At 45.5% G+C, this 27,024-nt stretch overlaps 1 protein-coding gene across 3 annotated transcripts in view; it reads left to right on the top strand.

Moving 5' to 3' along the window:
• The first annotated feature begins 574 nt into the window (after positions 1-574).
• Positions 575-27,024, top strand: part of DICER1 (dicer 1, ribonuclease III) — an 848,581-nt gene continuing 822,131 nt past the window's right edge. Inside the window, exons 1-2 of one of the 3 annotated variants that reach the window (XM_069208245.1) lie at positions 580-677; positions 21,825-21,904. The gene's annotated coding sequence lies outside the window, so the exon portion shown is untranslated. Of the gene's footprint in view, positions 678-21,824; positions 21,905-27,024 lie in introns of all 3 variants that reach the window. The other 2 variants (XM_069208246.1, XM_069208247.1) reach the window with 2 other exon arrangements.

Here is a 27,024-nt window from a genome sequence, read left to right as displayed (position 1 = left end):
TCCTATTCTTCCTACATCAGCATAATTCAACTGGCTCTAATAATAACTAATATATGTGATTTGTTACAGTAATAGAATACACTATTCATAATAAAACGTGTGGCTGTTATATTAAAATATTAATTCCTAGTGAAGCTTTGAAACAACTTTAGGTTCGAGTCCCGACTTCTGCTCAGCATTCCGTGATTCTTAACCTCCATGTACCTATGAAAAGGCAACATCTGTCTCTCTTGTAAAAATATCTCGTTGACATATGAAGCGCTCTGATAGGTTTGCGACAAATTCACTATTTATAATACTGGACTTAAATGTCGCATGTTCAAAACAAATTAAATGTGTGCATTGTCTTGCCATCTTCTACAACAGTTAGCTCAAATAATCATAATAATAAATGCTTCTACAGATGGTGTGCCCATCTGGAAAGATATTGTTGCTAGCACGTTTATATGTTAAGACACTAGTTGTCCTTGCCAATGCTTGATGACCGCCAAGTTAAGGAATGAGCTGTGAATTTGTTTTAGTCCCTTTTCTGTTTCTTGCATCCAAATGTATTGTTTTTTCATCGGAGCGGAAGCGGAAGTACAATTCAAGTGGTGTGTGTGACCCAGCGGTAGAGGAAGGCGAAAGTGTTGCAGCTCCCGGCACTGTTTTGATTCGTTGCTGAGCTCACTAGAGAGGTGAAACTGTCCTATTTCGTTCTGTTTTTTTTTTTTGGGAGGGGGTGACGGGGAGAAGCGGAAAGCGATGTTAGTACTCAGTTGTTGAGGGACGGTTGTAGTTTGTGAAATGTAATGTCTAGTCGGAAGAATTCTTGGCTGTGGCAGAAGCGAAGGCACCTCACGCTGCTTGCATCTGTAGAGTATTTGTGAAGAAATCATGAAAACGCGCTATGCCAGCCCTGTTTTTCCAATAGAAACTCCGAGGTAGATCCTGGTGGGCATGGTTTTCTCCTCTTGGTCTTGTCGTATTGACTCTTTGATTCCCCTTGCATTATTTGGAAGAGGTGGATGCAGGAGTCCACCTCTGTTGTTATGTTTAACAATTGTGGCTTTTTCAGGCGTGCGTAAAGGACCCCAAAACTCGTGGGCTTTTGTGAATGTAGGGCTTTGTTTAGGACCCTGCACTCTGACTCTTAAATGAGACTCTGACATCAGGGGGTAGAAGGTGAGCCGGTAGATTGTGAGAGAACTGAGCTACATATTGAGTATGAACCGAGCTGAGAAGAGATGGTCAGGCGCTTAGAACCCGTGCACAAGCCGATGTTTGTTATTGTTGTATATGTAAATCATGTAGCAAATATCCTAGAACATTATACTGTGTCATTTAAATGTTGGAATACCAGATGATATAATTGCATTGATAAGTATTTATTATATGTGACGTACTGAGAAACAATCTACCTCCTCTCTAACAGTGCTGTTAGAGATCTAAGAGGCAAGTTTGTTGCCATCTGTAGCCTACATGTGGCCAATATTATTATTCTGCAAAGAGTAATATACCTAATTAAATCAAACATTAAAGTTTTTTTTACAGCGCACATCTCTCATTTAATAATGAACAAACAAAAAAAGATACGAAAAGGAGAAATAAGTATTTGCCTGGAATCACAAAATGTGCTCAAGCCTGGATTGATCCCGATTTCACACTGAGCAATTCAGCTACAATATGGCTACCTCTTTTTCACATAAAAATTAATGCTTTGCCTTTACTTGTTGCCACGTGTGATTACAGTGTATATGGTGGCAGTCAGAAAACACTTTTTGGGCAGTTTTATATAGTGCAAAACAAACCTTTCCCAAAGACATAAGAGCACTTTGGATCACACACAGGCTACACTTTTTTTGTCCACACCGGGGCATTTGGCTGGGTTCATAGGTTGTTGAACCAAGGCTGAGATTCAAACCTTTTTCCCATGGTATAGCTCCCAGGTTCAGAGGCACTGGGGCACATCAACCCGAGTGTCCTACTGAACCCTGATTAATAATGTGTTTTACAATTTTAATAGCGGCCATGAGGGGCATTTCTTCCTTGCACTGGGTCCCATGACACACTGGCTACGCAACTGCAGGTTTCCCATGTGATAGGGTTGGCACATCTAACCACTAGACCACATCATCTCCTGTGAAAGATTGTCTCGTTTCGAGGTTCCATGGGCACTGTCATGAATGAAAATGAACCCATAGTTAAGCTAGGGTGCTTTACGGTGAAGTTTATTACTACAAAGGTCGAGTGTAGAACTTCAGGATAGGTGGCTGTCTAATAAGCTCTACCAAAGCCCTCTGAGGAATTGTCTGGTTTCAAAACTAAATAGCACTCCGTTGACATAATTTGCAATTATATCTTTGGCCCAATAATGATGTCACAGGAAATCGCATGGAATGGGATTGAGATTGAAACATGAGTCTGTTTTCTAATCCAGGGGTCTGATTCTGTATTTCGAAAGATGCTCTCAAAATATCCCTTCCAAATAGCGATTCCGTAATGTTTACTTAACATACTTAATGATTGGTAAAACCTTTTTGGATCGTTAGTTGCTTTTAGTAAATTCCAAAATGTGTTTTAGAGATTACAGACCCTCCGACTGACCGAATCGGAGGGGTTGTGACTGTTAAATCTGTCATTTTGTAAATGAGGCTCCAGGTAACATTATGTAATGTAAGTGCCATAAATGAGAAACATTTGATCACTGTGGATGATGTTGGGGGGTGCAGTTAGTTGGGTTAAAGTGACCGATGACTTACGCTGGAGATAGGGTAGCAGACAATAACATATTTTAAATACAATACTTTGTTTTAAAAGTGGTAAATTACAGCTATTACTGTTACACACTTTCATCTTACTTCATTTACCAATCTCAGAAGAATGGAAGCCTGAGTGTGCCTTGAAGGGAATTGAGTTTCTGGTTTGCAAATTACTAGACATCTATATGACATTTTACCTCACTGAGTCATTTGTCTGATGTCAGAAAATAATTTGAACTGACAGAAAAGAGCAGGGTGTCAGGACAGTCTAATGAGGATGACATTACGACAGAATAGACGATGAGAGTGGATTATGACAGACAAAGAAATGTGTGGAAAGTTTGAGTCTATGGTTCTTGGAAGAGGGTGAGATTGGAGTGTGTGTTGTATTGAAGGACTGGTGGGACAATGTGATACTTTGATAGAAGCGGACAGGGAATTAGTGACTGGTTAGAGGTTTTGTTACCAAGACAGGATCAGAGTGGTGATGGGGGGGTGGGAATGGTGTCCTGACTAGAGACAAACAATGTTGGGTGCCAGGAGAGGGACAGACTGAGGCAGGACTGGAGTAAATGATGTGGACTGTGTAGTATTAGTTGCAGAAGAAGGAAGAAATTGATGATGGGATGAATAAAACTAAGTGGCAAATGGGCAGGGGAGTGTTTGACAGGGATGAAAGGGTTGTGTGGCAGGGAGGCATATGTAGTCAGCAAAGTTATGACAACGTTTGGAGGGTTCTTTTGCTCATTTCTAGAAAAGTCCAGTTTCTGTCAAAATATTTCCCACCTCACATACTTTTCAATGCAAAGTTGAAGCACCATTTCAGAATAAGAGGAGACTTCAGTTGCAACGTTCAAAGACAAAAAGAGCTGAGGTGTGTGAGTAAAGAGTCTGGGTGCTAGAGGATGTTGGCGAGCACAGGTTAACTGGTGGCTACAGGACATGTCCTGTGCCTTGTCATTAGCCTAAGTGCCACTTGTTTGGGCTTTGTCTGTGAATAAGAACCTTAAATTGCTACTGTACCTTGTTCTGTAGCCTTAGGAGATGAATGGTTGTGAACTGTCTTTATGATAACCAGTCTAGGCTGTGATCCATTATACATCAAGTAGCTCCACTTCAAATTATCTATTCCTGGGCTCACTTACCACTGCCTGTAACCAGATTCGCCAGGTCATAGGACTCAGGCGGTGACAGATGCCAATTCTGCCATGGCTGGGTGTGCTGGTTTTGTAACTGATTGGCTACTAAGACTGTTGTCAGTCTAATATAGCCTTTATGTTTGGGCTGTACTAGGCCTTGTTTTAATTTTTTCACTGCATGAGTGGTGGGATTGGTAAGACTTTCACTGTTCCCATGAAACGCTTTAGGTTGGAAGATCAAAGTTTGTAGGCAGTAGAAGAAAATTAATAGTAGTAGCAGAAGCCTACTTTCCAATTCAGTCTTGACCCTGTTCCTCATGGGAACAGTCCAGCCCGAACTGCCAGGCCAGGTCCTCCCTGGACCGAAAACAAGCATCCTGGGACCGGTTTCAGGGTATCACCCTTCTTCAGCCAGGCTAGCTTGATTCCAGTGGCACAGTGAGCAAGGGACCCACGTCTGGGCATACCCTCCCACTTAGGACAACTTTAGCAACACAAAAGGATGATGGTGCAACAGCAAAACATTTCATAAAACCCATGTAAAAGCAAGATACATATCGACAAAACAAAAGACTGACTACCAATGTTAGACCTACTGGCTTTGGCAATGCTTGTTTATTTTCATGTTTCCCATAATCTTGCTGAAACTGGTTACATTGATGCTTTCATGAATAATATTGTTTTTGAAATACTAGCATGCATCAACATTTTATAGAATTATGCTTCACAGAAATGCCACCAAAAACTTTACAGTAGTTTTAGCAAAAAAACATTTCTTTCCTAGTTGCATTTTTTTGTGAACATTTTATTTTGAAAGCAAAGAATCATCAATATTTGCTTTTTATCAGAGCGCATTCTGGGAGCATTGTACCTAGCCTTATACTGTTAAACCTTGCAAATGTGTGTACACATTTTATTTATTGGCAGCACCGTCAACAGTGCATTCTGAGCTTACAATATTTTCTTAGAGTGCTCTCCGTAATAATAAAGGCTTTGCATTAATGAACCATAAATACAAGTTCAAATAGCATTAACATATGGACACAAACATTACAATTTCCTTCCTTGATCCATAATGTGGTACTGCAAACTTGCAGTCAAAGGGTTTATGCTGCAGGGGGTTGGGCCTACTTGCCCAAAAGACAAAATAAACATGAAAACCTGTTGTCCTTGACCCCAAACAATATGTCCTGGTTGTCATGCTATATGAATTCTACATCCCTGGTGCCTGTATGCTCTTTGTGGAAGAGCAGAATGCTATCACTCACAGTAAAGCCAGCCGATAGATACATAGAGGGAGAAATCAAATTTTAATAAAACAAAATGTCTTATTAACACCAGACCTAATTGGGGGCCCAGTTCTTAAAGAAACTCACAAAAGTGCACCCATGGTATATATCTTTGCATTAGTGGCTTTCATGAATTCACAAGAATTTAGAAAAGTAGAACACAAAATCATACTCCAAGAAAATATTTGTGAACTGCATATTAGCACAAGCAAATATACATAAGTAGATTTGTGTAAGGAAATGCCTCCTTGGCATGGTTACCCCCTGACCTTTTGCCTTTGCTGATGCTAAGTTTTGATTTGAAAGTGTGCTGAGGCCTGCTAACCATGCCCCAGCACCAGTGTTCTTTCCCTAACCTGTACTTTTGTTTTCACAATTGGCACACCCTGACATCCAGGTAAGTCCCTTGTAACTGGTACCCCTGGTACCAAGGGCCCTGATGCCAGGGAAGGTCTCTAAGGGCTGCAGCATATCTTATGCCACCCTGGGGACCCCTCACTCAGCACAGACACACTGCTTGCCAGCTTGTGTGTGCTGGTGAGGACAAAACGAGTAAGTCGACATGGCACTCCCCTCAGGGTGCCATGCCAACCTCACACTGCCTATGCAGTATAGATAAGTCACTCCTCTAGCAGGCCTTACAGCCCTAAGGCAGGGTGCACTATACCATAGGTGAGGGCACCAGTGCATGAGCACTGTGCCCATACAGTGTCTAAGCAAAACCTTAAACATTGTAAGTGCAGGGTAGCCATAAGAGTATATGGTCTGGGAGTCTGTCAAACACGAACTCCACAGCACCATAATGGCTTCACTGAAAACTGGGAAGTTTGGTATCAAACTTCTCAGCACAATAAATGCACACTGATGCCAGTGTACATTTTATTGTAACATACACCCCAGAGGGCACCTTAGAGGTGCCCCCTGAAACCTTAACCAACTACCCGTGTAGGCTGACTGGTTTTTAGCAGCCTGCCACACTCGAGACATGTTGCTGGCCACATGGGGAGAGTGCCTTTGTCACTCTGTGGCTAGTAACAAAGCCTGCACTGGGTGGAGATGCTATCACCTCCCCCTTGCAGGACTGTAACATCTGGCGGTGAGCCTCAAAGGCTCACCCCCTTTGTTACAGCACCACAGGGCATTCCAGCTAGTGGAGTTGCCCGCCCCCTCCGGCCACGGCCCCACTTTTGGCGGCAAGGCCGGAGGAGATAATGAGAAAAACAAGGAGGAGTCACTGACCAGTCAGGACAGCCCCTAAGGCAACCTGAGCTGAAGTGACTCTGACTTTTAGGAATCCTCCATCTTGCAGATGGAGGATCCCCCCAATAGGGATAGGAATGTGAACTCCCCTTGGGAGGAGGCACAAAGAGGGTGTAGCCACCCTCAGGGCTAGTAGCCATTGGCTTCTGCCCTCCCTGACCTAAACACACCCCTAAATTCTGTATTTAGGGGCTCCCCTGAACCTAGGAACTCAGATTCCTGCAACCTAAGAAGAAGAGGACTGCTGAGCTGAAAAACCCTGCAGAGAAGAGGAAGACACCAACTGCTTTGGCCCCAGCGCTACCGGCCTGTCTCCCCACTTCGAAAAGACACTGCTCCAGCGACGCTTTCCCCAGGACCAGCGACCTCTGAATCCTCAGAGGACTGCCCTGCTCTAGAAGGACCAAGAAACTCCTGAGGACAGCGGCTATGTTCACCCAAGACTGCAACTTTGTTTCCAAAGAAGCAACTTCAAGACAACTGCGTTTCCCGCCGGAAGCGTGAGACTTGCAACTCTGCACCTGACGCCCCCGACTTGTGGAGAAACAACACTTCAGGGAGGACTCCCCGGCGACTACAAGACTGTGAGTAGCCAGAGTTGCCCCCCCCCCCGAGCCCCCACAGCGATGCCTGCAGAGGGAATCCCGAGGCTCCCCATGACCGCGACTGCCTGACTCCCAGATCTCGACGCCTGGAAAAGACTCTGCACCCGCAGCCCCCAGGACCTGAAAGATTGGAACTCCAGTGCAGGAGTGACCCCCAGGAGGCCCTCTCCCTTGCACAGGTGGTGGCTACCCCGAGGAGCCCCCCCCCCCTTGCCTGCCTGCATCGCTGAAGAGACCCCTTGGTCTCCCATTGACTTACATTGGAAACCCAACGTGTGTTGGCACACTGCACCCGGCCGCCCCGTGCTGCTGAGGGTGTACTTTCTGTGTCGACTTGTGTCCCCCCCGGTGCCCTACAAAACCCCCCTAGTCTGCCCTCCGAAGACGCGGGTACTTACCTGCTGGCAGACTGGAACCGGGGCACCCCCTTCTCCATTGAAGCCTATGCGTTTTGGGCACAACTTTGAACTCTGCACCTGACCGGCCCTGAGCTGCTGGTGTGGTAACTTTGGGGTTGCTCTGAACCCCCAACGGTGGGTTACCTTGGACCCAAACTTGAACCCCGTAGGTGGTTTACTTACCTGCAAGAACTAACAAACTCTTATTCCCCCTAGGAACTGTGAAAATTGCACTGTCTAGTTTTAAAATAGATATATGTGATTTATTTGCAAAGTATATATGCTATTTTGATTATTCAAAGTTCCTAAAGTACCTACCTGCAATACCTTTCATTTAAAGTATTACATGTAAAATCTAAACCTGTGGTTCTTAAAATAAACTAAGAAAATATATTTTTCTATACAAAAACCTATTGGCCTGGAATTGTCTCTCAGTGTGTGTTCCTCATTTATTGCCTGTGTGTGTACAACAAATGCTTAACTCTACTCCTTTGATAAGCCTACTGCTCGACCACATTACCACAAAATAGAGCATTAGTATTATCTCTTTTTGCCACTATCTTACCTCTAAGGGGAACCCTTGGACTCTGTGCATACTATTCCTTACTTTGAAATAGTGCATACAGAGCCAACTTCCTACATTGGTGGATCAGCGGTGGGGTACAAGACTTTGCATTTGCTGGACTACTCAGCCAATACCTGATCACACGACAAATTCCAAAAATTGTCATTAGAAATTGATTTTTGCAATTTGAGCTATTTTTCGAAATTCTTAAAAGTCCTGCTAGGGCCTTGTGTTAGTCCCTGTTAGCATTTCTTTTAGAGTTTAAAAGTTTTGTGAAAGTTTGAATTGAGTTCTAGAAATAGTTTTAGATTCTTAAAAAGTATTCCAACTTTTAGAAACATAATGCCTGGTGCAGAAGAGAATGTGGTGGAACACGACCTCACACCTTACCTCCATCTTAAGATGAGGGAGCTAAGGTCTCTCTGCAAAATAAAGAAAATCCCAGTTGGCTTAAGACCCTCCAAACAACAGCTCCAGGAGCTTTTGGCAGAGTTTGAAAAAGCCAACCCCTCTGAGGATGACAACCCAGAGGATGATGTTAGTGACTTGGAGGAGAATTCCCCCCTTCCAGTCCTAATTAGGGAAATCGGGGACCCTCAATCCCTGATTCCAACTGTGATAGTCAGAGATGCTGCTCCCCTCACAGGAGGGGCCAGCACCTCTGAAATCACTGAGGATAACCTCAGTGAAGATGACCTCCTGCTAGCCAGGATGGCCAAAAGATTGGCTTTAGAGAGACAGCTCCTAACCATAGAGAGGGAAAGACAAGAGATTGGCCTAGGTCCCATCAATGGTGGCAGCAACTTAAATAGGGTCAGAGATTCTCCTGACATGTTGAAAATCCCTAAAGGGATTGTGACTAAATATGAAGATGGTGATGACATCACCAAATGGTTCACAGCTTTTGAGAGGGCTTGTGCAACCAGGAAAGTAAACAGATCTCACTGGGGTGCTCTCCTTTGGGAAATGTTCACTGGAAAGTGTAGGGATAGACTCCTCGCACTCTCTGGTAAAGATGTAGAATCTTATGACCTCATGAAGGGAACCCTGATTGAGGGCTTTGGATTCTCCACTGAGGAGTATAGAATTAGATTCAGGGGGGCTCAAAAATCATTGAGCCAGACCTGGGTTGATTTTGTGGACTACTCAGTGAAAACACTGGATAGTTGGATTCAAGGCAGTGGTGTTAATGATTATGATGGGCTGTACAATTTATTTGTGAAAGAACACCTGTTAAGTAATTGTTCAAATGATAAACTGCATCAGCATCTGGTAGACCTAGGACCAATTTCTCCCCAAGAATTGGGAAAGAAGGCGGACCATTGGGTCAAGACTAGGGTGACCAAGACTTCCACAGGGGGTGACCAAAAGAAAGGGGTCACAAAGCCTCCCCAGGGGAAGAGTGTTGAGACATCCAAAAACAAAAATAGTAAAGAGTCTTCTTCAGGCCCCCAAAAACCTGCACACGAGGGTGGGCCCAGAGCCTCTTCACAAAACAATTTTGGGTACAAGGGTAAAAACTTTGATCCCAAAAAGGCCTGGTGTCGTAGCTGTAATCAGCCTAGACACCAAACTGGAGACAAGGCCTGTCCAAAGAAAAGTACCACTTCCAACTCCACTCCAGCTACCACTGGAATGGCTAGTCTCCAAGTGGGATCAACAGTGTGCCCAGAGCAAATCAGGTGTCACACTGAAGCTACATTAGTCTCTGAGGATGGGGTGGATTTAGCCACACTGGCTGCCTGGCCTCCTAACATGCAAAAATACAGACAGCAGCTCTTAATTAATGGGACAAGTGTAGAAGGCCTGAGGGATGCAGGTGCCCGTGTCACCATGGTGACAGAGAAACTGGTTTTCCCTGGTCAATACCTGGCTGGACAAACTTATCCAGTCACCAACACTGACAATCAGACTAAAGTACATCCCATGGCTATGGTAACTTTAGAGTGGGGAGGGGTCAATGGCCTGAAACAGGTGGTGGTCTCCTCAAATATCCCAGTAGACTGTTTGCTTGGAAATGACCTGGAGTCCTCAGCCTGGGCTGAGGTCGAACTGAAAACCCATGCAGCCATGCTGGGTATCCCTGAACTGGTCTGTGTCAAGACAAGGGCACAGTGTAAGGCTCAGGGTGAAAAAGTAGAGCTGGAGTCTGGAAAAAGGGCCCAGCCTACCAATAGGAAAGGAAAGACAACTGGGAAACCAGCTGCAACACAACAACAAAAAGAGAACCTCTCTTCTCAGGAAGAAGTTCTGCCCTCTGAGGGAACTGAGCCTATGGAGTTAGAACCTTATCAGGTTGAGCTCTTAGGCCCAGGGGGACCCTCAAGGGAACAGTTGTGTAAGGGGCAAGAAACCTGTCCCTCTCTTGAAGGCCTTAGGCAGCAAGCTGCTGAAGAGTCCAATGGCAAGAAAACTGGAACACATAGGGTCTATTGGGAAGACGGACTCCTTTACACTGAGGCAAGAGATCCCAAACCGGGTGCCACTAGGAGAGTGGTAGTGCCTCAGGAGTTTAGGGAGTTCATACTGACCTTAGCCCATTATATTCCTCTCGCTGGGCATTTGGGACAAACCAAGACGTGGTAGAGACTAGTCAACCACTTCTACTGGCCCAACATGTCCCAGAAAGTTAAGGAGTTTTGTGTCTCCTGTGTACCACCTGTCAAGCCAGTGGTAAGACAGGCGGACATCCCAAGGCCCCCCTCATTCCACTTCCAGTGGTGGGGGTCCCCTTTGAAAGAGTGGGTGTGGACATAGTGGGTCCACTTGAACCTCCCACAGCCTCAGGGAATATGTACATACTAGTAGTAGTGGATCATGCTACTAGATACCCTGAAGCTATTCCCCTTAGGTCGACTACTGCCCCTGCAGTAGCCAAGGCCCTCATTGGTATCTTTACCAGAGTGGGCTTCCCTAAGGAGGTGGTGTCTGCCAGAGGTACCAACTTCATGTCAGCATACCTGAAACACATGTGGAATGAGTGTGGAGTGACTTATAAATTCACTACACCGTACCATCCACAAAATAATGGCCTTGTTGAGAGATTCAACAAGACATTAAAAGGCATGATCATGGGGCTCCCTGAAAAACTCAAAAGGAGATGGGATGTCCTCTTGCCATGTCTGCTTTTCGCTTACAGAGAGGTGCCTCAGAAGGTAGTAGGGTTCTCACCCTTTGAACTTCTGTTTGGCCACCCTGTAAGGGGACCACTAGCTCTTGTGAAAGAAGGCTGGGAGAGACCTCTTCATGAGCCTAAACAAGACATAGTGGACTATGTACTTGGCCTACGTTCAAGGATGGCAGAGTACATGGAAAAGGCAAGTAAAAACCTTGAGGCCAGCCAACAGCTCCAGAAGTTTTGGTATGACCAAAAGGCTGCAATGGTTGAATTTCAACCAGGGCAGAAAGTCTGGGTTTTGGAGCCTGTGGCTCCCAGGGCACTTCAGGACAAATGGAGTGGCCCTTACCCAGTGCTAGAGAAGAAGAGTCAGGTCACCTACCTGGTGGACCTAGGCACTAGCAGGAGCCCCAAGAGGGTGATCCATGTGAACCGCCTTAAGCTCTTCCATGACAGGGCTGATGTGAATCTGTTGATGGTATCCGATAAGGACCAGGAAGCTGAGAGTGAGCCTCTCCCTGATCTCCTCTCATCAAACCCTAAAGATGGCTCAGTGGATGGAGTGATCTATTCAGACACCCTCTCTAGCCAACAGCAATCTGACTGTAGGAAGGTCCTGCAGCAGTTTGCTGAGCTCTTTTCCCTAACCCCTGGTCAGACACACCTGTGTACCCATGATGTGGACACAAGAGACAGCATGCCTGTCAAAAACAAAATATTCAGACAGTCTGACCAAGTTAAGGAAAGCATCAAAGTGGAAGTCCACAAGATGCTGGAATTGGGAGTCATTGAACACTCTGACAGCCCCTGGGCTAGCCCAGTGGTCTTAGTCCCCAAACCTCACACCAAAGATGGAAAGAGAGAGATGAGGTTTTGTGTGGACTACAGAGGACTTAATTCTGTCACCAAGACCGATGCCCATCCCATTCCAAGGGCAGATGAACTGATTGATAAATTAGGTGCTGCCAAATTCTTAAGTACCTTTGACTTAACAGCAGGGTACTGGCAAATCAAAATGGCACCTGGAGCAAAAGAAAAGACAGCATTCTCCACACCTGATGGGCATTATCAGTTTACTGTTATGCCCTTTGCTTTAAAGAATGCCCCTGCCACCTTCCAAAGGTTGGTGAATCAAGTCCTTGCTGGCTTGGAGTCCTTTAGTGCAGCTTATCTTGACGATATTGCTGTCTTTAGCTCCAACTGGCAGGATCACCTGGTCCACCTGAAGAAGGTTTTGAAGGCTCGGCAATCAGCAGGCCTCTCTATCCAGGCATCCAAATGCCAGATAGGGCAGGGAACTGTGGTTTACTTGGGACACCTTGTAGGTGGAGGCCAAGTTCAGCCACTCCAGCCTAAGATCCAGACTATTCTGGACTGGGCAGCTCCAAAAACCCAGACTCAAGTCAGGGCATTACTTGGCTTGACTGGGTATTACAGGAGGTTTGTGAAGGGATATGGATCCATAGTGACAGCCCTCACAGAACTTACCTCCAAGAAAATGCCCAAGAAAGTAAACTGGACTGTAGAATGCCAACAGGCCTTTGACACCCCGAGACAAGCAATGTGCATAGCACCAGTTCTAAAAGCTCCAGATTACTCCAAGCAGTTCATTGTGCAGACAGATGCCTCTGAACATGGGATAGGGGCAGTTTTGTCCCAAACAAATGAAGATGGCCTTGACCAGCCTGTTGCTTTCATTAGCAGGAGGTTACTCCCCAGGGAGCAGCGTTGGAGTGCCATTGAGAGGGAGGCCTTTGCTGTGGTTTGGTCCCTGAAGAAGCTGAGACCATACCTCTTTGGTACTCACTTTGTAGTTCAAACTGACCACAGACCTCTCAGATGGCTGATGCAAATGAAAGGTAAAAATCCAAAACTGTTGAGGTGGTCCATCTCCCTAGAGGGAATGGACTTTATAGACGAACACAGACCTGGGACTGCCCATGCCAATGCAGATGGCCTTTCCAGGTTCTTCCACTTAGAAAATGAAGACTCTCTTGGGAAAGGTTAGTCTTACCCTCTTTCGTTTGGGGGGGTGGGGGTTGTGTAAGGAAATGCCTCCTTGGCATGGTTACCCCCTGAGTTTTTGCCTTTGCTGATGCTAAGTTTTGATTTGAAAGTGTCCTGAGGCCTGCTAACCAGGCCCCAGCACCAGTGTTCTTTCCCTAACCTTTACTTTTGTTTTCACAATTAGCATACCCTGGCATCCAGGTAAGTCCCTTGTAACTGGTACCCCTGGTACCAAGGGCCCTGATGCCAGGGAAGGTCTCTAAGGTCTGCAGCATATCTTATGCCACCCTGGGGACCCCTCACTCAGCACAGACACACTGCTTGCCAGATTGTGTGTGCTGGTGGGGACAAAACGAGTAAGTCGACATGGCACTCCCCTCAGGGTGCCATGCCAACCTCACACTGTCTATGCAGTATAGATAAGTCACCCCTCTAGCAGGCCTTACAGCCCTAAGGCAGGGTGCACTATACCATGTGTGAGGGCACCAGTGCATGAGCACTGTGCCCCTACATTGTCTAACCAAAACCTTAGACATTGTAAGTGCAGGGTAGCCATAAGAGTATATGGTCTGGGAGTCTGTCAAACACGAACTCCACAGCACCATAATGGCTACACTGAAAACTGGGAAGATTGGTATCAAACTTCTCAGCACAATAAATGCACACTGATGCCAGTGTACATTTTATTGTAACATACACCCCAGAGGGCACCTTAGAGGTGCCCCCTGAAACCGTAACCAACTACCCGTGTAGGCTGACTGATTTTTAGCACCCTGCCACACTCGAGACATGTTGCTGGCCACATGGGGAGAGTGCCTTTGTCACTCTGTGGCTAATAACAAAGCCTGTACTGGGTGGAGATGCTTATCACCTCCCCCTTGCAGGACTGTAACACCTGGCGGTGAGCCTCAAAGGCTCACCCCCTTTGTTACAGCACCACAGGGCATTCCAGCTAGTGGAGTTGCTCGCCCCCTCCGGCCACAGCCCCACTTTTGGCGGCAAGGCCGGAGGAGATAATGAGAAAAACAAGGAGGAGTCACTGACCAGTCAGGACAGCCCCTAAGGCAACCTGAGCTGAAGTGACTCTGACTTTTAGGAATCCTCCATCTTGCAGATGGAGGATCCCCCCAATAGGGATAGGAATGTGACCCCCTCCCCGTGGGAGGAGGCACAAAGAGGGTGTAGCCACCCTCAGGGCTAGTAGCCATTGGCTACTGCCCTCCCTGACCTAAACACACCCCTAAATTCTGTATTTAGGGGCTCCCCTGAACCTAAGAACTCAGATTCCTGCAACCTAAGAAGAAGAGGACTGCTGAGCTTTGGCCCCAGCTCTACCGGCCTGTCTCCCCACTTCGAAAAGACACTGCTCCAGCGATGCTTTCCCCAGGACCAGTGACCTCTGAATCCTCAGAGGACTGCCCTGCTCTAGAAGGACCAAGAAACTTCAGAGGACAGCGGCTCTGTTCACCCAAGACTGCAACTTCAAGACAACTGCGTTTCCCGCCGGAAGCGTGAGATTTGCAACTCTGCACCCGACGCCCCCGGCTCGACTTGTGGAGAAACAACACTTCAGGGAGGACTCCCCGGCGACTACGAGACCGTGAGTAGCCAGAGTTGCCCCCCTCCTGAGCCCCCACAGCGACGCCTGCAGAGGGAATCCCGAGGCTCCCCCTGACCGCGACTGCCTGACTCCCAGATCCCGACGCCTGGAAAAGACTCTGCACCCGCAGCCCCCAGGACCTGAAAGATCAGAACTCCAGTGCAGGAGTGACCCCCAGGAGGCCCTCTCCCTTGCCCAGGTGGTGGCTACCCCGAGGAACACCCCCCTTTGCCTGCCTGCATCGCTGAAGAGACCCCTTGGTCTCCCATTGATTTACATTGGAAACCCGACGTGTGTTGGCACACTGCACCCTGCCGCCCCCGTGCTGCTTAGGGTGTACTTTCTGTGCTAACTTGTGTCCCCCCCCCGGTGCCCTACAAAACGCCCCTGGTCTGCCCTCCGAAGACGCGGGTACTTATCTGCTGGCAGACTGGAACCGGGGCACCCCCTTCTCCATTGAAGCCTATGCGTTTTGGGCACCACTTTGAACTCTGCACCTGACCGGCCCTGAGCTGCTGGTGTGGTAACTTTGGGGTTGCTCTGAACCCCCAACGGTGGGCTAGCTTGGACCCAAACTTGAACCCTGTAGGTGGTTTACTTACCTGCAAGAACTAACAAACTCTTACTCCCCCTAGGAAGTGTGAAAATTGCACTGTTTAGTTTTAAAATAGATATATGTGATTTATTTGCAAAGTATGTATGCTATTTTGATTATTCAAAGTTCCTAAAGTACCTACCTGCAATACCATTCATTTAAAGTATTACATGTAAAATTTGAACCTGTGGTTCTTAAAATAAACTAAGAAAATATATTTTTCTATACAAAAACCTATTGGCCTGGAATTGTCTCAGTGTGTGTTCCTCATTTATTGCCTGTGTGTGTACAACAAATGCTTAACACCACTCCTTTGATAAGCCTACTGCTCGACCACACTACCACAAAATAGAGCATTAGTATTATCTCTTTTTGCCACTATCTGACCTCTAAGGGGAACCCTTGGACTCTGTGCATACTATTCCTTACTTTGAAATAGTGCATACAGAGCCAACTTCCTACAATTTGCTCATGAGAAAATCTATTGAGCGTTTACGAGTTGACATTCCCTCCAACAACTCCCACCTCCCCACCGGAAGAACTTCTACTTCTGCCCTTGTCAGGAGTACAGTTTGAGCCTTTCCCAGTTAGGGAGAAGAGCTGGTGGAAATCCTTAGAACATGCAAGTTAGCAGGTTTGCACAGGCATTAAATCCCTGGAACTATTGCTTACTGCAGAAAGGTGACAAAATGACGAAAGTACTATAGTAGGGCTTGAAATTGCTACTGTTCAAACCCTACTATAGTATTAGCCCTGGCATAATCAGAGAGGCTGTTATCAGAGCTCTTACATAATGAGATTGCTGCCATAATTTGTTGCCGCACTACATAGCACCAAAGGAACAAGTAGACTTTTTTTTTACAGGACAAGTACATTTAGGAAGCGACTTGTCTCATGGACAAGTAGATATTTTATTACATTCCACACCCCTGCACTAAACACAAGCTGCCCCTGCTTCATTGGACAACATCTCGTCCTGCTCTACCTGGTCATCACTCTGCTCTTCGAGTAAGGGTGACACTCGTTTGAACTAGGACACATTCCTGGCTACTGTGGTGCATCCTCGTTGGGTAGTAGCCATAGTTCCTGGATGTCTACGATCTTCCAGCTTTCTCTCTCAAGAGGCATATGGAAGTTCCACCTGGGGTGGCAAATTCCGCATGACAACCTGGTCACCCATGGATACACTGGGCGGCTAGACCGGTTGTTGTCCATCCGCTTCTCTTGACCCACTTGCAGATCAAGTAGGTGGGCTCTGCTTGAATGCTCTGTCTGGTGGACCTCCCAAGCAGCAGATCCATGGGGGCACAGTTCACGATGGTATGCAACATCTGTACATGTGCCGCTGGAATCGGTGGAGGCAGCATTCTGCATCTTCACCCTGCTCCGAGCCTATGCTGAGCAGTTGGAATAAACGCTCCAACTTCCCAGTTGCTTGGAGCCATTGACGGATCTCTTTTTTTTTTTAATACTTTTTCTTTTTTAAATCTTTTGTTGTTTTACAGTAACAATCACAAGTGGAGCCGGGTACACAATATGCATTGTATAAATGAAAAGCCCCTCTACAATATTTTTATAAAAACCACAAATATGGTATGTATAGCAGTTCAGAGCGACCTATCAAAGAATGTTACATCAATGATGTTTCGTTTGCTGGAGGTGAGGGGGAGGGAGGTGGATCCACATACAAGTAATGTATACATTGTTTAGTAAAATATTTGCAACACTCGGACTCCATTTGGGGGTAGAGGCATAGGTGATCGTGAAGAAGGGGGTGGTCTGCTGCTGAAGTCTCCTCCTTGTGGGGGCCGTAGTCAAACAGCAGATATGTGAGCTAAGCAATATCGAGGTGGGTGCATCAATTATGGCTTCAATATTCGTAATGTATACCCCCCAAACCTCACTCCCTACTCCCGCTGCCTCTTTGGCATTTGAAGAGCGAAAAACTGATGTAAAAGTGTAGCCAGCCACTTGCTGGTGTTTGGTGCCGTAGGAGCTTTCCATTGCATCACGATCTACTGCTTGAAAAGAATGAATACTAAATCAATAAAGCAATGCAGGTGTTTATCTCCTTCGGCTCTAGGGTGAAGGCCGAGAAGACAAGACTCAGGTGTGGGTGTCAGTGCATAACCTGATAGGTCTGTTATAGTGGAAGAGATCTCGACCCTCGTCTGCTGCGGGGGAGGAGGGTTGGGTTAGTCCCATACTGTATGGTGAAACCCAGCCTCTGCCATTTTGCATCTCGGGCATTCCGATAGAGAGTTAGGGTGTAGTCGCTTGATACGTTCGGGGGTATAAATATGCCTGATGTATATAATTATATTTTGTAAAACAGAATCGAGGATTCCAAGGGACATCTTTTACGCTTTGGAGTGCACATAACCAGGCTTTGTCCAATAAGGTTGTGATAGCATCTCGTTCCATCAGGCCCATGCTTTGCTTACATCAGCCAAGTTGTCAGCAGCAGGGGCCCATATAGGCTCAAGATGGTGCGATGTGCACCACCATGCGTGAGGAAAACCACTAGGAGAGGTGAGTGAGGTGGTTTCGCCTCTCCAGCTCTCCACGTGGCCCTTGCCATATGTCTGATGGCTTGATATGTTAGGAATTGTGTGTGATGTGCTGTGATAAGTTTCCATGATGGCCGTGAAGGACGTCAGGGTGCCATCATGGAAGAGATCACCCATAGATTCTATCCCCGCTGTCCTCCATGGTGTCAGCTCATATTGACAAGCCCGGTACCTGATTGAGTGCGATCAAGGGCGAATAGGGCATTATGGACTTCCGACCATGTATATTCCATCGCAACACATCTTTGCTGTCGTCCTAAGACTCAAGCTCCATCTGGGTTGCCAAGTACGGTCCAGTAGCCAAGTGTAGACACTCACTGTGTCAAGCCAAGAGTAGAGAGCGGTGCGCTCGGGAGTGGGTCAGGTGTCCAGCCAGCACAGAGGCCATTGAAGCGGGGCTGCTGCACAATTCAGTTCGAAAAATTAGGGGCACCCATTCCCTCCTCAGGGAGTGGGCATTGTGCAATGGATAATCCCATTCGCAGATGTCCGTGCCCCATACTAATCTTAACAGAAGGCCATGTAGGTCCCAAAAGAGGCTCTTGGGGAGTACTGTCGGTAAAGTGGTGAAAAAATACAGTAGACAGGGTAGGACTATCATTTTGGCAATCACCATCCGATCCATATGGGACAAAGGAAGCAAACTCCAAAAAGGGAGGGAGACTTGTATTAATCGCACCGCTCTCCCCACGTTGCCCTCCTCAAGGGCTCGTGAGTATGATAAATCTATGATAAATCTGAAGACCGAGGTATTTAAATTTACCATAACACCACTGAAGATGGTGTCCCGGAGGTACGACTGTGCAAGGTTTCAGGGAAGGCACAAGAGGGCATAGACAAGATTTGGGCCAGTTGACCCCAAGGCCAGAGACAGCCCCAAATGTGTCTAACAAGTGCATTAGTCCCAGCAATGAGGAGATCACGTCTTGTGTCGAAACAATCGCATTATCTGCGTAGAGGGATTTTATATGGTGATGCAGAGTTCCCGTATTCCCCAATCGGGTGCTCAGAGCTGCAGATGGTACGCCAGTGGCTCCATAGTGACTGCAAAAAGCAACAGAGACTGTGGGCAGCCTTGTCTCATGCCTCTCACAATGAGAAAGCTGTCTGATATCAGTTGCCGCGTTCGCACTCTGGCCATTGGTTCCGAGTAGAAGGCGCACACCCATCTCTAAATCCCATGTGGCGCAGTGTGGACAATAAGAAGTCCCTGCACAGGGTGTCAAAGGCATTCTTGATGTTGAGACACACAGCTACCCTATTGTAAGGCCCAGGTGGTGTAGAAGGCAACAGATATTAAGGAAGGCTCTGAAATCCGGTATATAACCAATCTGCTCCTCAGGGACCAAGGCATTGATTGCCTGGAGCAATGTGTTGGCAAGCACTTTGCCAAAAGTTTACTGTCAAGGTTTAAAAGGGACAGCGGGCGGTAAGACCGTACGTCTAAGGGAGCTCGCTCTGGTTTGGGTAGAACAACTATCAATGCTTCTCATTGTGAGTCTGTAATCTGGCCTCATCAGTGGTCTTTGTTGAGCACCTCCAGAAAAGGTTGAGTGTGCTGGGTAGAGAATATGGCATAATACTCAACAGGTAACCCGTCTGTACCTGGTATCTTATTCCTGGCAATGGCCGTTTTAATTTCTTCCATCTGAATGAGTTCTTCCAGATCTGCCTTCTGGAGTGGTGACAGACGAGGCAGTAATAGTCTGGATAGGAATTGCTGCAATAAGTCTGGATTGAAGGGAGTCACAGCCCCATATAGGGTGTGGTAATAGTTACAGAATGTATTGTTAATGTCAGCTTCTGTTGTAGCCAGGGGACGGTCGTCGCATCAAGCCGCGCCTTGGTGTTCTTGAGCCCTCTCAGCCGTACTCTTGCATGATTGCTGCGGCACACGACTCCTGGATTAGCCTTGTGAAAAACACGACCCCCAAGTCTTCAGCCATTTGGCCGCCCAGGAGGATACCTGCGTCGTCTTCCCTGATATTGATTGGTCCAGGACTCGTCTGGTCTCCACCCCTGCTGTGCATGCAGGGTTGGGCTGTCCATATTTTCCACACTCATCTCTCCCCTGGGATCAGCATCAGAACTCTACATCTAAATCTGTTGATGTGCCGGAAGTAGGGTCTTTATGTGAGGTAGCTCCTCTGCAATCACTTGTAACGTGCACAATATACCCCAACCACATAGAGCCCCTATTAGTGGACTGTACATGTACATATAATCAGGGGAGTGGAATTCCTATAGCCCAAAGCCCTGGACGTATTGTTTGGGGTCAAGGACTTCAAGTTTTCATGTTTATTCTGTACTTCGGACAAGAAGGCCCAACTCCCTGCAGCACAAACCCTTTGGCTGCCAGTTTACAGGGAAGGGAACTGTCTGCAATTGAGGTAATATTTGTGCCCATATGTTAATGCTGTTCAAACTTGTATTTATGGTTCAGTATGCAAAGCCTTTATTATTAGTGAGAGCTCTCTAAATAAACGTTGGAAGGGCACTGCTGACGGTGAACTACTTACCAGGAAAAAAAAAAAAATGTACCCACAAATTTGAAAGGTTTAGCAATATGAAGCTATGTATAATGCTCCCAGAATGTAGGGAAAATAACATTTTGCAACATTATTTCTTTGAAGCATCATTTAGTAAAATGTGTTGATGCTTGCTAGTATTCCCAAAACATAGGAATACATAGGAAGCATGAAAATAAACATGCATGGGCAAAGCCAACCAATCCAACAATGGTGGTCAGTATTTTGGTTTTGTCAATGTTTGTCTTCTTTTGACATGGCTTTTGTGACACTTTAGTTTTGTGGGAGCTGCTAGGCCCTTACTGTTGTAACAAACACTGGCAAAAAGCAAAAAAAACACAATTTGGTCTTAAAAAGCACACTCTGCCACAGTAGTTCCTGTCACTGAACAAAGAAACTCTGTTTGCTAATATGTTCCTTATGGGAAACAAGAATGTTATCACTCACAGTAAAGCCAGCAGATGGATGGATAGTGAGATAAATAGAATTTTAATAAAAACAAAATGTCTTGGTTAACTCCAGACTCAATTAGGAGCCTAATTATAAAAAGAAAGTCACAAACGTGCACCCACGGTATATGTCTTTGCCATTTTGTGGCTTTAATGAATTCACACGAAATAACAGAAGTGGACCAGGAAATCATACTCCTAGAAAATATTTGTCAACTATATTTTGGCATGAGCAAATGTACATGTGTAGATCTGCTGATGCGAAAATCCATTGAGTCTTTACAAGTTCACTTTCCCTCCAACCACTTTTTTGCCCCAACCATGGTACAACTTCTACTTTTGCCCTTGTCATGTGTAAATTTCAAACCTTTCTCAGTATGGGATAAGATTAGAGAAAAACTGGTGCAAATTCTTAAAGCATTCAAGTGAGTAGGTTTGCCCAGGCTCCAGTGCATTCCAGCCCTGGAACTATTGCTTACTGCTTCCTCCAGCCCCAATATGTAGATCTGCGGAAATGTGGCAAAATAAGGAAATTGCTATAGTCTGACTTGAAATAGCTATAGTAGGGCTTGAAAATGTTCAAGTTCTACTGTACTATTAGCCCTGGTATTATCAGAGAGGCTGTTATCAGAGCTTTTACATAATGAGACTTCTGCCATAATTTGTCGCCTCACTACATGGCACCAAAGGAACAAGTATTTATTTATTTTTTGACAGGACAAGTAGATTTATTAAGCAACATGTCCCATGGACAAGTAGATATTTGATTAAATTCCACACCCCTGTAATATGAAGAAACAGTTTGATTTGATCTTTTCTTTCCCTGTCACATTGTGAATGGATCAGCAGTCGCAAGATGTCCCGATTTTAAAAACCCCACCTCCTAAACGCAGTTTGAACAGGAGAGTGAAAATAAAGTAAAAAGTAATTACACGTGTTAATCCTATATCCACTTTACAGGCTGCCAGAAAAGAGGCCATATTGAACCCTTGTTGACAGACCACTTACTCTAACACTGAGGAGTCACATTTTCATCTTGGGTGAGTCTCATTATAATCTGTTGTCTTCTCACACTTGGAGCCAAATTTCAGGAATTACACTATTAATATTCTGTGTCTTGTTGTGGAAACTCTCCAGAAGTATCTAAAGTAGCCTTGTAAAGGTTCCAGGAATCCTTTACATGCGCTTCCATCTTTCTACTTTTGTGTAAATTTGCTCTGCTTGGTACACCATCCTTCTGCTGTCAATGGGGTTTGCTGCCCAGCACTGTTGTTGTACACGTTAATTTTTCAAGTGTTGGTGCTTGTACCTATATTTATCATTATGATGGAGAAAAAATGCACGTTTAGGAATACCTATCACTTTTGTTCACATCGTACTTGGGTTTGTGTACACCTTTCTTCTGTTTACTTTATGCAGCAGGTGTCTAAGTAAAATACGTTTGTGTAGACTCCAGTGTTTTGACAAATCCAGCAAAGTTAGCAACATTTTAGGTAATTCAGTCAATGGAGTACAATATTAAAAACACAAAAAATGATGGGAGGAATGCTTGCACTAGGTCTCACCACTGCAAATGATCGGGGTAGCATATCAACCCATCTTTCTCTTGCCCACTAGGCCACCTCAGTTTAGACCCAGCCATGCACAACCTTTACTGTGCTCCAATAGGAACCCTTCAGCCTGAACTACAAGGCCAGGTCCTTCCTGAACCTGAGCACAAGCAACCCAAGTCCTATTCCACCTTGAAACTGAGCTGGCATGGTAGGCAACAGAACAATGGGTTGGAATGTTGCCCTGAATGATTGCCACTGGTTAGATGTATTGCAAGCATTCCTCCTGTTACCTTTTGTGTGTTTGATGGAATGCCCTAAGTGTCCAAAATCATTCCCAGGCGAAGGTCCTGTGCTCACTCTTAAACCAAGCTATGCATGACTAAAGAGCGTTGCAAGCTGGATGAGCAGAGATGTGCCAACAGTAGTGAAATTCCCCTTCTTTGTAGAGAAAATACAGTATAGTAGCAAGAATACCAACTTCTCTGCTTCACAAAACATGTACTGATTGGGCACCGTTAGTGCAAGTGTTTTACCCTTACAGGATGGTACAAATCACCTAGTTACAGAACCGTTACAGCTTGGCAGTAGAAAAAAGAATACCTCTCACAGAAGACAGCTGCAAAACATACTTCTCTGCACAACAAATCCAGAACTACAGCAGTAGTGCAAGCTTCAACTGCTCACACAATACGCACATTTAAATCCACAGTAGTAAATGGGTTACACCCAGATCTCTGGTCCCCAGTCTACAGAGGTGAGTATTTAGGTTGAATTGTCCACGAATATAAGAGTGCTGTTTTTTTTTTCTTTCACTCAGATGATATTCCTTGTCCGCAAACTTGCTGTCACTTCCTTTCACTTTTGCGTTGTCTCATTCTGCTGTCAGTGATGTTTGTCTTCCTGAAATTGCAGACCTGTGCCCCATTACCTAGTGACTTTTAACCTACTTAGTGTGCTCTGTTTTAGCACATTTATTTAATTATTTCTTCCAAGATGGCCGCAATGTTTGTTAGATGTTTTGATTTCACTTTCAGTGCCACTTTGTGAAGGTGACACTATCAGCGTAAAAGACAAGTGATATACGTAGATATTCACATCATGTCCCTTTCCCACTTACGTGTGACAGGAACATAATGTACTTTTGGAAGGAATTGTTTATATAATTTGCACCCCAAGCATGCCTTCTTATCTATTGTTTGGGAACATACCTGCGGCGGGGTTCCTACAAGATCTGTATAAATACATCTCACACTGCCAAGGTTATCAGAGGAATTCCTACCAGACCCAGCCTTTGTGTCACCATGGAGTCTTACCTTGAGGCCTAATTTAAAGGTAAGAAGGGTTGGGGGGGGGGGGTAGTGCTTCTCATGGACACAGTACGGGCAGGTTAGGTTTATCACACCTAGCTCTCTTTAAGTTAGAGATTAGGTTCATCTTGCTAGGGTATTAGAGCCTATTTTACATTTCATGGTAGATAGCAAGATGGAGAAAATGCTGCAGCCCATAGGGATCTCCTGGAACCCCAATACCCTGGGTACCTAGGTACCATATACTAGGGAATTAGAAGGGTGTTCCAGTGTGCCAATCAGAATTGGTAAAAATGGTCACTAGCCTGCAGTGACAACTTTAAAAGCAGAGAGAGCATAAGCACTGAGATTCTGGCTAGCAGAGTCTCAGTGACACAGTTAGGCATCACACAGGGAACCCATTTAGGCCACAACCTGTGAGCACTGGGGCACTGGCTAGCAGGGTCCCACTGAGACATATAAAACACACTGACAAATAGGGTTTTCACTATGAGCACTAGGGTCCTGGCTAGCAGGATCCCAGTGAGACAGTAAAAACACCCTGACATATACTCACAAACAGGCCAAAAGTGGGCGTAACAAGGGTAGAAAGAGGCTACCTTCCTACACTAGAGATTAGATTTTATCAGAGCTGCGCAAGAGGGTGATCCATCCGCTCATGCTGGTGTCACATGCATAATGCCACTCTTATAGAAACAATTCTGCTGGTCAAGTCTATTCAAACAGACCAAGCAATATGTTCTTTGCTGTGACATTTGCCAGCAGAAAAAGGGCTTAAACATCAAACACCCACTGCAGACATCCCTCTTAATGTCCAACATGCCACTACAATGTGTGTACCTGGTCCATTGTGGTCCCTTACAACCTGATGGTGCATACAAATGCATCTTAGTTGCTGTAGATTCTTGCTCAAGATTCTTGTGGATGTGGCCACAGCAGTCAGCTTATGCTCGAGCTGTTATAAAAGATTTGCTGATCTTTATCTGTATATCTGCGGTTGCAGCATTCCATCTAGACCAGGACCCTGTCTTTGCCTCTAGGGCATTCATTCAGGGACACCATGAGGACCATGGATGTTGAACTCCATTACCCCTCACCCTACCATTCAGAGGATAGTTTGGTCGTGGAGAGGTGGACTCAAGATCTAAACCAGTCCTTAACAGCTATAGTATTAGGTTGAGGCAGTAGTTGGCCTCTTCAACTATATGGGATCCAGAGAGCACTGAATAATCCAAGACAGTCCTTGGGAGGGCGCACTCCTTACGAGGTTCTCTTTGGGATACCTATGTAGGTCCAAGATCTAGATGGCCCTGGTATGGTGGCAGCAGACACAACTTTTGACATAAATGAACGTCTCACTGTTTTACAGAAGCTTCAGCAATTTCGTGATAATACATCCACCAGTGCTGCCACCTTAGGTATACTGGATTTACCAACAACTTCTACAAGCTGGATTCCTAAAGTTGGGGATCTGGTTCGTGAGAAGATTGCTGTGCAGAAGGAATCTGGCCCAGTCTACAGAGCACCTGTCCCAGTCCTGGGAATACAAGGCACCAGAAAAAGGGCTGAAAATTATCTTCTGCTAATTCCTGTTATCACTTCCTCGGGTAAACTGTGCCAACAATGGTTACAGACTAACACCTATGGAAATATATTAACAGTGGTGACCTGTTTGCTGCTTTTAATTTATCCAAGGATCAACAGACAATGGCTAAAATGGAAGCGAGTTTCACCATGCTTCATATAGAAAAGTTAGAAAAGCTGCCTTTCACGGTTGCAGAAAGTCCATCAACAATATGGCTAATACATGGCATTTTAAATCTGCCCATTTCCACTTTTTGTTTCATAAAATCCTTGAAACATCTTGCTGTGGGCAGATATGAGCAGCTAGGAGATAGCTAGAATAAAGAAGAGTGGAAGTTGCCCTTTGAATATAAATGTCTAAACTGTGAAACAAAGGTCTTTCTCAGCAGATTTGAACGTGAGACTACTGATAGTCATTCTATGATTTGCAAACAGGTGTCCCTTCATAGTCTTTGCAATGCGGGGTCGCAAACTTGGCCTGTTTTCTGTAGGATACTTCCATCCCTTTGATTCGTTCAGCAACCTATATACTTTCAAATTAAAGTTGTGTCCCTGAACAAACAAAGCTGTTGCTGTACGAGACCAGGGATTGCCTACGCAATTTCAGTCTTTAAGATTGTAACTTATTGTGGACATGTTCTATTACCCCCACACACAAGAGATAGGAGTAGCAAAAATATGACCTCGCATTGATACTACTTATGTAAATTATGGAAAGCTGAGCAGACTAAAGGCACTTTTGTTTCAGAAACAAGTTGAGTTGACATCGGCTAAAGAGATGTATGCTCTCCAGATAGCAAGATCATCAGCCAGGCTACAATCCCTATCAAATACAAACTTCCCGAAGGAATTTTGGAGAGCTGGTATCCAGAATATTCAACGCTTCAAGCACAATGGGGATTGTGCATTTTTTAACACTGTTGGTCTGGATTCGTGTCCTTCTTCTACCACCAGCCCAGCCCTGTTCGCATGGTGCAGTTCTTTGGTGCTCCGTTGTTGGCAGAATAGGAGCATGATTGGTAACTGTCATTTCGACCAGTCTTCGGGTGTGTGCAACCAGGCTTTCATTGCACCTGGTGCCTCTTTAGGCATCTCCCTTTGGTGTGCCTTGCTGTTCAGCCATTGTCTCCGTGGACTGAGAACTGCTAATTTTCCAGGTGAGGGTTCATTCTCAGTCGTGCCCCTGTGAGACTGAGGCTGATTGGCGAGGCCACTTATGAGCCACCCTTGGTGAACTATCTGGCTCCTTAAGGCACTTAGGGTGGTGCTGCCTTTGCAGGTGATCCTGTGCTTGAGCCTGGCTTTAGTCTGACATTTTGAAGCTATGCCAACATTGCCTTTTGATCAAATTCACTTTGGCCTGCTGTGCTTGTCATGATCGACATTTTATCTCTTTGTATGTTTTAGCTATTGTTAACTAGTTTTTAATTAGATTTTAATAACATTTTAATAAGATTTTAGCTTGTTTTAGTTCAGAGCATTTTAGCTTGGGTTCATGCACTTTCTCTGGCGTCATCAATATGGCGCCATACTTGTTCTAGCAATGGGAAGGGTGTAGTGGATCCTATTTAGTTTTATTGGGAATCAGGAGTTTGCTTAGCCTTCCGGCTTGCAGACCTGTGCCCCCATCACCTAGTGACTTTTTACCTACGTATTCTAGCACATTTATTTAATTATTTCTTCCAAGATGGCTGCTGTATTTATAGTTGGGAAGAT

This window comes from Pleurodeles waltl, chromosome 9 (assembly GCF_031143425.1).
Source record: "Pleurodeles waltl isolate 20211129_DDA chromosome 9, aPleWal1.hap1.20221129, whole genome shotgun sequence".
NCBI lineage: Eukaryota > Metazoa > Chordata > Amphibia > Caudata > Salamandridae > Pleurodeles > Pleurodeles waltl.
The sequence above is the reverse complement of the archived record's forward strand: the minus strand, read 5'-3'. Positions and strand labels throughout refer to the sequence as shown.